Source organism: Lactuca saligna, chromosome 3 (genome assembly GCF_052625555.1).
Source record: "Lactuca saligna cultivar CGN05327 chromosome 3, ASM5262555v1, whole genome shotgun sequence".
Lineage (NCBI taxonomy): Eukaryota > Viridiplantae > Streptophyta > Magnoliopsida > Asterales > Asteraceae > Lactuca > Lactuca saligna.
The window spans coordinates 140647876-140661935 of NC_136419.1; positions in this window are offsets into that span (position 1 = coordinate 140647876).

Consider the following 14060-nt stretch of genomic DNA (forward strand, 5'->3'; position numbering starts at 1 on the left):
ATTATGAGAAACTATACAACGATACTATGATGAAAAACAATACATTCACTACACTAGTACATACATTACATATACAAGTATACTATAACATAAAGGCGAACCACTGTTTCGGGGCATGTCTTCACTGCCTTGGCCCGATTTGTAACCAGAATCTCCTGGAGGGAGAGCATGACTTTGTGTATAGATCTATACTGGATTGACTATCCTACACCTTGCTGCTAGCTACAATGGGACATGCAGGTCTTCGGGTGCCAAATGTCATTACTTTCGACGTCTTACATCGTCATGTTCATAGTTGATAGCATGGTACAATTAATCACATAATACTTTAATATAAATCCGGTTTAAGATAGTTAGTACAACAGTAGTTACTATAATACAACACTACAATACTACATTAATTTAACCTTTGCATTTATTTTGTGATCACTTCGCTTAAACAACAATGTACAAACTATATTTTGATAATGATAGTTACACTTGGGAAAATTATACACTTTTACAAGAAACAAACATACAAAACAGTCGTGCCTTGGTAAAAGGCTACATTTAGTAAAAAAAATATAGGATTTTCTAGGAGTGACGAACATTTACAAACAATTACAAACATTTACAAACATTCACATACTTTTACTACAAACGTTTACAAACTCATACTTCAACCACTGTTGCAAAGATTTTGATACAAACAATGACACTAAAACACTGATGAACTCACCAGCTTTAAAGCTGATAAACTCTTTCAAAATAACTTGTATTCTCAGATCATCAGTAGACAGATACCGATGCCAGCTTTTGAGAAGATGGAGCGCATTCAAGACTCATCTTATATTTTGAATTACATTTTTGGTGCCATATAAACTATACAGAACACACTTGTATTAAATTATATTATTAATGCAATGGATGATGTTGTTTTCTTGTTTACTATTATATGTGTTATGATACTGTACATGACGTCCTCCACTTCATCTAAGTCTCTAGCCTTTTTAAGCCCAAATCTCCTTTAGTGGATCCGCAAAGCCCAATAATGCATCGAAAAACCCACCAATCCCAACTCCAGTCAAACCGCAACCGCAATGAGCTCTAAAACCCTACAAAAATATCTCATGTAAAATAGAAAGTCCCCGGTATGATCCATGATAAAGAAAATAAAGAATATACAATGCAATACTAATAAAAAGAGCTAAAAATCTAAAATAAACTAATAAAAATAAGAAAATATAATAAGCTAGTAGAACCCCCAACCACTTAGAGGGGAGATACGTTTGTTGGATTAAGGTGTCTAAGATCATAACTAAATTTGTATACTCTTATAGTTAAAAGCAAAGTCCTTTTGGGGTTGCCCTCAGGACCAGAAATAGCTAGAAATAATATTAATAGAGAGAAGTATAATTTATTAGATTATTATATGATTAATAAACTAATTTGAAATTATGGAAAATGATTTTTTAATATATTAGTTGATCAATATATTAACTGGAAATAGATAGTTAATTGGTTGATTTTATATACGATTAATAAATTAATATGAGATCAATTTTTATTAATTTGTTAATTTATATGATTAATAAATTAATATAAAATCAATTAAAATTGATTAATTATTAATCTGAAATTAACTGAAGGTGCAAGGGGTGAATTATAATTGTTTACTAGTTGAACAAAAGAAGCAATTCTTAACACTCCATGTTATGGATGGTTTCCTTGGGTTTCTGGAAGCTTCCTGGTTACATAAAAAGAAATTATTTGAGTTATGATTAAATTTATTATTTAATCAATTCAAATCTTATTTTTCCTGCAAGGTAACTAAACTATAAATATGACTCTTTGGCTTGTAATTTTCGTTCACCACATTACCTATAAGAATAGGAATGAAATTTCCTCATATATTCTATCTCCTCCTCACTCTAGGGTTTCTGGTTTTGGGTGTGAGCCATTAGATGCGTCATCCTTTTGGTGCTAGCTTTCCAAGACCAACAAACACAAAGGATTGAAGTAATTTGTTTACTACAACAAATCAAAGGTGTGTAACCATAATCCCATATATTTCGATTATAATAGCTTTCCATTAGGGTTCATGATGTTCTTAGGTTATTGCTATCAAGTAGAGATAACATAGATTTATAGGTTGCATGTGAACTTAAGTGTTAAGATTTTCCAATTTACTTGTTTTAGTTAACCTATAAAATCCATCAGTGGTATCAGAGCCAGGTTTTCTATTTAATTGTTCATAAAAGTGAATGAATCAAAATTAGGGTTTATGGAAATTAAAACCTAATGGTTTAAATTTTCGCAAAAGGCTAGGGTTCTTGAAACCCTACCCTCCACCCCTTATTCTCGAAAATTGGTACGTATCCCTTATGGTTTCTAGTTTCCTTAATTACAATTTTAAATTCCTTAAAACTTGGATAATTAAATCCTAGTAACCCTATACCTTTTTCGAAAACTAGAAGAGTATTAGGGATCAGGATTAAATTTAAATTATTTTATTGTTTAATTGAATATAATTCATTTAATACCTGATAATTTAAATTTGAATTGTTTTATTAATTGTTTAATTGAAAGTAATTATTTAATTCCTTAAAGATTTAAATTAATTTAATTGGTTAATTAAAGGATAACTGGAAAATCATTGATTTGTTAAAATTAATTAATTAATTGTTAATTTCGAAAATTAAATTTAAACCTACTATTTTTAAAAAGTTTTAAAATACACCTTATACTATATATGATTAAATGTTTAATATACTATACATATAAGAAAAGTTAGTTGAATCGGTAGTATGCCTCATTCATGAAGTCCTGCTATAAAAGATGAAGGGTTATAAGGAAACAACCTATTAAATGATTGTTGAATGGGTGTTTATTCTCACCCACCACTTCCTTGTATGGTGGATGATCATTAGCCAAATAGATTTGATAGGATATAACCTAATTACATGTATGATATTATAAAGTACTAGACCCCACTTTAAAAATCTCACTCTAGTTACTTTAGGATAAATGTGATACATATTCTAATCCATAAAAATGCACATCATTTCTTTATGAGTCGTTAGGGGAGTGTAGGTAGTTAACCAGCACACTATGTGGGACTACAAAGATGAAATGATGAAACAACTCGTGTTTATAATTATTGATGGAGCATGTGTGGTTAACTGACACACCAATGGAAGATTATAAATCGATCGGGGGTGTTTGAGTGGGTTTTCATGGTTATTCATATCTTAATTGTGATCATCGACATCCCAGTCACAATTGGTAAGATCGTAATCCGAAATTAAACACGTCATTGATGTTTCAGTGAAAATACCAAAAGATCTAGGAGTTTCATATGATTGAAATTGGTGAAATGTTTCTACCAACCTAAAATAGTTTCCTCGTATGACTAGGACATCCCTCTTCATATTACGAAATGAAAATATGGATGTATGCCTTAAGTTAGTTTACGGGTTAATAATTAAGGATTCAAATCAACTAACTTGAATTCTCTCTTCTCCCAACTTTAGATGTCTTATGAAAATAAAAATGGTCTTCCTCGTTCTTATTGAAATGGTGTTCCTCAATCGTTTAGAGATGGTCTTCCACATTCGAGTAAAGATGAACTTGTTTTCACTTCCTTAAAAATTGGTGGAATTGGAAATGGTATTTCTTAACTCTTCCACCTCCTCCTCCTGTGACTCTTCCAATGTCATGTTTTCCTCTAGTTGAAATATATGAAACAACTCAAGCCCTATTGACATGTAAACATAAGCATGGAAATTATGTGTGTGCACATGTTCTGAAAACGAAATCATACATTGAAAAATTAGAGAAAATGGGTTGCGTATCCCCAAAGGAGCAAGCCAATCATTTGGTTCTTCTTTCACTTCCAAAGTCATATGGCAGTTTATTAAGAACTTTCATGTGAGGAATCTTGATATGACCCTAATTTATCTGAACCAAATGTCGATAGTTGTTGAAGCAGAAATGCTTAAGAACACAATTGAAGCAGAAATTCTTATAGGGTCTACTCTTAAGGTTTCCATGTACATTGCTAATGTTAACATTTGTGATTAAGAGATCGGTCAAGGTTAAACCGTTTGATCATGTGGTACAGAGAAAGGATCGTTCTGAGATCGTTCCACATTTTGACCCCAATGAGTCCATTTGTTTCTACCACAAATTGAAGGGACACTAGAAGCGAAGCTGCATGAAATACCTGAAAGTTCTTAGAGATAGTAAAGTCAATTCATGTGACTCTACTTCAGGTACATCGATTATCTAACTCTATAAGTTCCTATTCTTAGACACTTAATACATGATGTGATGATCAAATTTTGATGGTATTTCAGAATCTAGAAGAAAGGAAGAAGGTTGAGCAAAGTGAGCTAAATTTGATCGTGAAAAATGGACTTTGGTCACATGGTTCGATGGTTAGAATTTAGAACTACTACTAGGGAGTTAAGTAAATTTAATAGAAACTTGGAGTCATACAATTAAAATTACATGATGCACGAGAATCTTATTCATCGGAAAATTATGACTAATTTGTTGTTCACATGTTTATGAGATGCAACTGAATGACTAATGGATCTAGTACATGTTGATATAGACTCTTCAGATCCACCATAAGGGACAATAACTCTATTTATCATGATTTATTGATGCTTCAACAAATATGATTATGTTTATAGGATTAAACAAAATTATAATACTTTTGAAAAGGTTCAAAGAGTAGCAGAACAAATAAGAGAATCTGTTAGGCGGAAAGATAAAAGATTCTCTAATCTAAAGGAAATGATAATACTTTAGTATCAAGTTTTATGATTATCTTAGTATTTTTGGAATTGTATCACAATTAATCCTCAAAGAACATCTTAGTGCAATTGTATGACGTAGAAGAGGAATCGAACATTGTTGGAAATGGTTCGATCATAGATGAGTCACACTTTGTTCCATTCAAGTTATAGAGCCATGATCTAGTAACTATAAATCGTATCTTAAAACACATTCCAAACTAATAAGGATGATAACATATCATAATATGTGGAGTAAAGAATGCTTTCCTTACTCTAGTACATTTAGAATTGGAGTTTTGATGTTTTCGTTGATCAAGAAACAAAAGATACACTGGGTCATATTCTATTGAATGTTTTCTTGTCGGGAATCTGCACCAACTTTTGAATATTTGTTTTAGCTTGTCAAGGAATGTTCCTTGAGAGATAAACTTATACGTAAAAAGTCAGTGGGAGTCGTATTGATCTTGAGAACTTACAAGAGTCAACCGACAATGATCCTTTTAGCATGCCACATGGGGTTTATAACATGTTTTGTTTAATTGACATATTCTAGTTTATGTGCACTTCTGGAAATGCTTATGAGTTCTATGATCTTCATTTAACTGCAAAAGGAAAAAGAAAATTGGTCAGTGAAAGTATATTGATCAATATGGGTGAGCTAGTAACAACTTGGAAGCACTGGTAGGCCCTTGAGCTGCCAGAAGGTAAAAAAAATTAAAAATTACGAAGTTTATTCCATGAAGGAAAATTGAATTTGATTTTGGTTTGTCCTAAACCTTTACATATGACTGTAGGTTGGAACTAATAAATTCACATTGATAGGAACGTATGCACATTGAAATCTAAATGGAAAAAGGTTTCCCTCTAATTTATGAAAGTGGTTATGAGAAAATGCTTTTGAAGATCTGGTCTATATGGATGTTAGTTGTGTAAATTGTATTCTCAAATTCACAATATGATTATGACGTCCCTCTTCATATTTTGAATTGTGTTTGAACTTTCAAGAAATATATCTATCATCCTTGTAAGGGTTTAAAAAAACACACACACACATTATCCAACTAAGGTGTATACACTTAAGAAGTCTAGTTGGAGACTTATCGAAGCATCGCATAACAAAAATTTGCACTTCCATAAGAAAGTCAAAGGGTGTTGATTTCTAGAAGTCTAATTGATTTCTGGGTACACGTCAATGCTAGTGGGAGCATAATTATTATGCTGGTATTGCATGTTGATAATATTGTTCATATGGAACAATGTCTCTATTTTTGCAAATTACATAGTTCGGAAAATGTTTTGATATAATGGGCTTACGGGAGATGGCACTCATACTTCACTTCAAGTCTAAAGGTTTAGATCGTATTATTTAATAGAAATTAGTCAAAGACATATATGAATATCTAGTTGAAATGTTTCAACATAGGAGATTACATATATAGAAATATTATAGCTAGGAATTGAACATATATTAAATCCTTGTATAGGACATAATGAGTCGAGTCCCATACGCTTCAGATGTAGGATTGATTACATATACTATAATATTCACTAATTCTGATTTTTCAAATGCCTAGAGTATTGTGTGAAAAGGATTAGAATTTTTTTGACTAAGGTTGTTAAATAACTATCAAGAATATTCTGAGGTTACACCAAAGATTGGTTGCTTGTGGACTGTTAGAAGTATGACATTATTTGGGAAGACCATAGTAACATGCTTTGGATTGAGATGATTCTAGGTCAGAATTGATGGTCATATAGGAATATGGAAATTTTTCCATAATGGGAGATGTTTGCAAAAATCTACATGTGAGTTGGAAACTTTAATGCAAGAGAAGTGTTCAAGGAGTGTATCTTGAATTTGAGACTTCATAACCATGGAAGTGTTTCTAGTAACAAGTTCCAGTGGAACATTTTGTAATGTCGAAGGCCTGGCCTCTATGAATTAAGAACCATTGACATCACAGAAAGACAATGCATGTAAAGATGAAATTCTACTACATCTTAGATAGTAATAAGGATTTGGAATCATGAATTGAGCATCGTTGTAATAATGTCCAATCGATCTATTCAGTAAGAGGGCTATCGAGAGCATAGTAGGCATGTTTATAACATGGCATGACTAATGTTATCTAATTCAAATGGTCATTTGATTACTTGAAACATTATACAATAAATAAATTCGTAATTGTTATGGTGATTAAATAATATAGATTTATTTATAATCAATGGGTATGATATCATAGTACATTAATTTATTATTGTGTTTCACTTTGCATGTTTTACTTCCATGTAATTTTTAACATTATTCAAATTCCACAGTCGTTGATACTATTGGAAGTAAGTAGTGAATTAAAACTGACATGAATTGATTGTAGATTGTCAATTGAGGTTAAGACATTGCAATTGGAATTTCAACAATATTCATGAGTACTTTGAAACTATATATTTTAAGTATTGAATAAACCCATGTTTAGAGATTACTTCATAGATTTAATCACAAGTAATTCTAAGACGTTAATATCTTATATCCTTAAAGTAGATATATATAGTTTATAGTTTATAGATCATTTGTGCATTGGTTTGCTCAAATGCATCTTGTAACTAGATGTCATAAAGGTTTGTTCCATGTGTGATCTGATATGTAAAACGTATTACAATATAGTCCAAGTAATTTGTTCCTTTTACCATAACAGGAAAAGTGATATCTATGGGCCCCTCGATGATTTGAGTTGTTCTATAAGAACCAAGCCTGGTCTGGACTAAATTGATGTGTTTGATTTTTTAGTCTGAATTTGATCACAAATCAGAAAATTAGGAAACAAACAAATGAACATGAGGTGGATCATTTAATCCATGAATTTGTTCATGCGATATCTTGTAGAACGAAGGAATAGATGATCACTTATATTAGGGCCAATGTTTGATTTGAATCAGAGTTCATCAGTTGGTTTGGAAAACACTCTTTGTTGTTTTGTTCAATTTTATACTTGCAATTGTAGTTATAGACTTATCTAAGTTGAAGACCGTTGGATTAAGGTGTCTAAGCTCATAACTAAATTGGTATACTCTTGTAGTTAATTCTTATTTAATTAGAATTAATTAAAATTTGAAGGACTATAGTTGTAATTGTTCAAAAATTAAGCAAACGACAGGTTCTAGAACCCTCATGTGTGGGACAGTTTGGAGGCTCCTTTGGACTCTTTTGGAAGCCTTCATGAAGATAATTATGGAAATATATAATTACCTTATTTGAAATAATATTATTTTATGTTCAAATTAGGGTGTCTAAGTGTTTCCTAATCAGCTATAAATAGAGCCTTAAGGCTTGCAATTTTGGGCCAAAGCAATCAGATATACCATAGCCAAAAATTACCAACCTCTCCCCTTTCTCCTAAATCTTCTAGGGTTCTTGTGTTGTGGGTGTGAACCGTTAGAAGCTTGCACACAACTGAAGCTAGTTGTCTAGAGACAATTGGATTGATCAAAGGGTTTGTTTACAATAACAAATCAGAGGTATGTTATTATCCTTATGAATTTCGATTTCAATTTGGGTCTAGAATTTTGTTTCTCAATAGTATGTTGCTTCAATAGAGTTATGACATAGATCCAATTACGTTACATGTAACCTTAAGAGCTTAAGGTATTTTTCTGCATTATTACATGTAAAGCCCATCAGTGGTATCAGAGCATTATGTTGTCTAACAATTGAATGTGCATAAATTGAACTTGAACAAATGAAGGAAAACATAATCATTATTCTATTTCATCGCCATGTCATGGGCTCTTCTGCCATATTATGGCCAATATCTGATCTGCGTATTTTCTTCTTCTACCACGACGTGGAGTTTGTCTGCCACGTTGTGAGGGACCTCCTATTCAGCAAAATTTTTGATATAATTAATATTTTGTTTAGGGTAATTACATTTATAGATATCATTTTAATTAGATAAAATTTGAATATTTAAAATTGGTAATTTGATCTCCTAATATCTAGAATCTTTGAATTATCTTCATGATTTAATTAAATTTAATTATTTGATTAACTAAAAGATATTAATTTTTAAATCATTAATATAAATTTTTGAACTTTATTTTAAATGTTTAAAATACACCCTTATATTTATATATGTTAAAAGTTTAATATTGTAACGCCCCGATTCCCAGATACCAATTTATGGTTATAAATTCTCATGAATTCAAGATCTACTCGATGAGTTGGTTACCTGACTCGTCGAGTAGCAGTGGGTTTGGGCCACGTGTTTAAGTGGCCAACTCGCCGAGTCAGAAGAGTGACTCGACGAGTTGGAAATGGAGGGTGAAACCCTAATTTCCAGGGTTTGGCACCCTATTTAAGGGATCATTAGTCTCCCTTAGTTCCGGTGCAGCCTCTTGAGAGTCCAGAAACCCTAATTCATGTGTGTGCTCCATATTAGTGTAAATTGAAAGATTGGAAAAAAGGCCTTGATGCAAGGAACTTGAAGATCAACAAGTTGGAGGTAAGAACATTTTTGGGTCTAAAGTCTATCTCAACTAGCTTCGTTTGAGGTATCAATTCATGATCTTGGCCTCATATCCTTTCTAGATCTCTTTGGATGAAGTTAGCACTTCTTGGCTTGGTTATGAAGCTACTCTTGGGTATGAGCTCAGATCTGAAGTTGTCACTTCAGATCTGAACTCTCTTTGATTTGTAAGTCCATAAAGCTATTAGTATCGGCAAGCATGAACCCCTCCTTAAGTGTAAAACCCCATTTCAAGCTTGGTTTTGGCATTTTGAGTCATTAGAGCCTTATATGCATGTAAAGTTTGCAACTTTACGTGATAAGCATGCCTTGGGAAGTTGGATCTGTAGTATGGAGCCTTAGAATGGCTTAAAAAACATCTGTATGGATAAAGGACTGAGGGGACTCGACGAGTCGCATGGTAGACTCAGCGAGTCACATGAAGATGGTCATGAACTCGACGAGTTGGATGAACAACTCGACGAGTCCGATAAAGATTGTCTTGGGATCGGCAAGTGGCATGGTGACTCGGCGAGTTGGGAAGTTGTGCAAGGAACTCGGCAAGTAGCTGAGGGTACTCAACGAGTTGAGGTCAACATGGATAGTTGACCTTGATAGTTGTCTTTAACTTTGACCAAGGGTTGACCATTTTGATTGTTGAGGATAATTGGTAAGAGGGTATTTTTGAATTCGATCTTTGATAGTTATAGGTGTTGGAGTTTGGGGTAGTGTTTTGGGAGCGTGATTGTGTGGTTCACTTCGGAATTGCAAGGTGAGTTATCCTCACTATATCAACAGGTTCTAAGGCACCAAGTCCGGCCCTTTTCTCAGATTGTATACTTGTATTTGTTTGATATGCTTATTAATCTGTTAGATCGGTGTCCTGGTAAATTATGATGGTATTATGTTAGTGACCTGGTTTAGGTCGGTATCCTGGTATATAGGATGATGTTATGTTAGTGATCGGTTAGGTCGGTATCCTAGTTAGGATTGTTGCTATGCTTGTGATCTGTTAGATCGGTTTGATTGTTATATATATACATGCTAGTGTTATATGATATCTATGTGCACATGATTATACTGGTTAGGATGATGCTATGTTAGTGACCAGTTAGGTCTGTACCCCGATTATTGGGATGTTGCTATGATTAGGGATCTGTTAGATAGGTTTGATTATTATATGATATGAGCTAGATGTAGTGACAAAGAACATAGTTTGGCATGCGGAATTAAAGCTTGCACAATTGAACATGGTGATTTGGGTGTTTAAGAGATATATTGAATGTATATGGTGTTACAAAAAAGATGTAGATCTAGACTACATAATTAACACACACTTACACACTCACTTCTACATCTCTCAAAGCACACCTCTACAAGTGGTATGAACCCACTATTTATAGAGGTGTTTACATGTCTCTCTCTCACTCTAACTAATAAATGGGTCTAAAGGCTAAAGCACCACATGCAAGAGGGTTTTACAAAAGTCAAACAATTACAAAGTCATGAATGAATAACTTTGCAACCCCAACATTATCCCCCTCAAAGTTAGGAATGAATGACCCACTTCAAATCTTCCAAAATCAAGCACTATGCGGTTCGAGCCTCAAAGGTGACACATGTCGAAACAAACTTCAATCTTCAATTCTTCCATGATTCTTCAATTTGGGCTCTAGGATGTGAGAACATACAATCCGAGTAGCAACAAATGATCAAGAGTATTCCAAACTCCAACTAATCACCCAAAGTTGCGCATAAAAACACACCCCAAAAATCTTCAATAAACGTGCTCTATTCGGAATTTTTCATGTTAAAACTCCCCCTTAACATGTGGCATAAACTTTGTGCTTCAATCCGGAAAATCCAAAAAATAATGAATTTTTATCATCGTTCACGGATCGCCTTTGACATAATTTCTCAAAAATGGGTAGAAATTGTCAATTTCAAAATTCTGCAGTGACCCGTTGCTCCAAAAACATCCAAATATGCGAAACACACTCCCATTTGTGAAACTGGGTAGAATGTGTAAATTCGCACAAACTGCATGGACCAGATTTGAAAATATTCCCATTTCTAAAAAAATTTACCCCAGATGCGAAACTGGGTAAAATTTATCATCTTGCGAAGACTGCAGGGATGCGAAATGAAAATTCTGCATTTTTGTCATTTTATAACCCCATTTTGCGAAGTTGGACCATTTGTATTATTTCGTGAAAAGATCAGGAGCCAAATGCGAAACTATTTACTTTCTTCTTCCCCAATTCACTTATACAGTAAAAACTTCGCATCTTAATACTTCGCATGTGACTGAGACATGAATGCGAACCAGATATAAGAAAACTTCGCATCTTTATACCAAGTAACCAAATGCAAACTAAATTTCAAGCTTAATCACCTTCACATTCTTAATCCAATTAACCAAATGCGAAATTAGTTTTGAAACCCAAATGCGAACTCAACTTTGAGTCACCCATATGCGAACCCAATTGATCATCAGAATAGATCCATAGATGCGAACTCGATTTTGATATTCACTCATATGCGAAAACCCAAACTCAATCATCTGATACCAGTGTCGACTCCAAAATCTTGAGACCCTTCGCAATATCAAAATCAAAATACCAGTCGATATCCAAACCAACATACGACATCACAATAACAAATCCAGACTCCAACCTTGCGAAATTAGCTTACATACACTTCGACTTTTGGAATTGAACTGAATTGAACACGATCATCACTTCGTTCTTCATTATCACTTTCTAAACTCATGGATTCGCTTTTTCATTAAAACCAAAACACAAAAACATAAATCGACAACAACAACTACAGTTCGACAGTCGACTCACCAAAATCAACAATTGCAGACGATTCAACCATTAGCAAATAAACGCTGTTTGATTCCAGATAACCCAGAACATCAACTTTGACTCACATTAAGAACATTCAACCCCAAATAAATTCCAAGATCGAGTTCTAAAATCAACCAAGAACATAAGAACATGCATCGACACCATTAGCTCTAATCCAAGAAATTTCAAAATTAAACACCAAATCGAACATGATTTTGACATTCACAGTTGAAAAACAACTTATATCTTCCAATTTCTTCTTCCAATTCATTGAATCAACCCATAGAAGCCGAGCTTGACTTTTTCTGGGGTTGACTTTTCTAAGTCAAAGATCAAGAAACACGAAATTGAAGTATCCAATACCAAATTTCAGATCAAAAACGTATTTTATCACAAGTATTAAGCCTCTTTCATGAGTTCTTGACCAAAATCGATAAGATCAAAGAATTAATTTTCGATTATCCGACTGAGACTTGAACAAAAGTGATTTTAAAATCGAAGTGATAAAATCGATTTTCAAAAATGACTCAACAATCAATTCCAATCGAAGTTAATATTTAAAGAAACGAAGATGAAGATATGATCAATTGCAGACGATTAAGAATCCAGAACTGAATCGTGTGAGTTCAAAGGTACAACTATTTGATGCGTGCAAAGTAGATCTGGAATGAGACTAATTTGTCATACGATGTAAACGAATTTTGATCAAATAATAATTTTGAATGGGCTCAAGATTTCAATTCATATCAAATGAATAGTAATGGATCAAATGTTAGGTTACGAATCAACAATTAATGAATTATCACTGATTTGGGCTTTAAAGTGTATAGATGAACAGTAATGAATTTAACTTTTGGGATTCAAAATGATTAACTGAATATTAATTGGAATATGAAATTGATTTGGCTCAATAAATTTGGACACTAACAGTATTCGAATTTAGATTTTGCTTTTGGTTGGATTTGATCTTAAAAAAATTGATTAGATCAACAATGAGGTTTGAAATGAATTAGATCCAATGAATCAAAACAATCAAAAATCAAGAACGCAAAGCACGAATCCAAATATTACGAGAGATCATAGAGAGAGACTCACCAAAATTGATCAAATTGCTACAAAGTTTGCCAAACCGAGAATCGTTCTTCAAAAGTCACGTTGATCGTGAAAACCAAGCTCTGATACCAATTGTAGTGACAAAGAACATGGTTTGGCATGCGGAATTAAAGCTTGCACAATTGAACATGGTGATTTGGGTGTTTAAGAGATATATTGAATGTATATGGTGTTACAAAAAAGATCTAGATCTAGACTACATAATTAACACACACTTACACACTCACTTCTACAAGTGGTATGAACCCACTATTTATAGAGGTGTTTACATGTCTCTCTCTCACTCTAACTAACAAATGGGTCTAAAGGCTAAAGCACCACATGCAAGTGGGTTTTACAAAAGTCAAACATTTACAAAGTCATGAATGAATAACTTTGCAACCCCAACACTAGAGTATGATACTTATGTGCACATGTTTGTTTGGTTGGGGGTTGGGTTGAGGCGGTCTTGCTTTGTGTTGTAGGCCAACATACCCGGTGAGCGGTCCGGATAGGCTGTAGGCCCTGCGAGGCGGTCCAGTCATGCCGAAGGCTCGGGAGCAGCCCAGTCATGCTGTAGGCTCATTATGCATGTTGTTCTGTATTTTTTGATATGGTATGATTATGATTATGGTTATATGAGGTCGGTATTCTGGGGATAACTCACTAAGCTTTCGGGCTTACAGTTTCAGTTTATTGTTTCAGGTTCAACGGATGGTCGCAGGTGGGCTAAGGCATGACCGTACACTTCCTCGATTAACGATTTTGATTTCTAGGAACTCTGATGTATAAAATTTTTGAAAACAAATTGTAATAATTGAATGGTTTCAAAT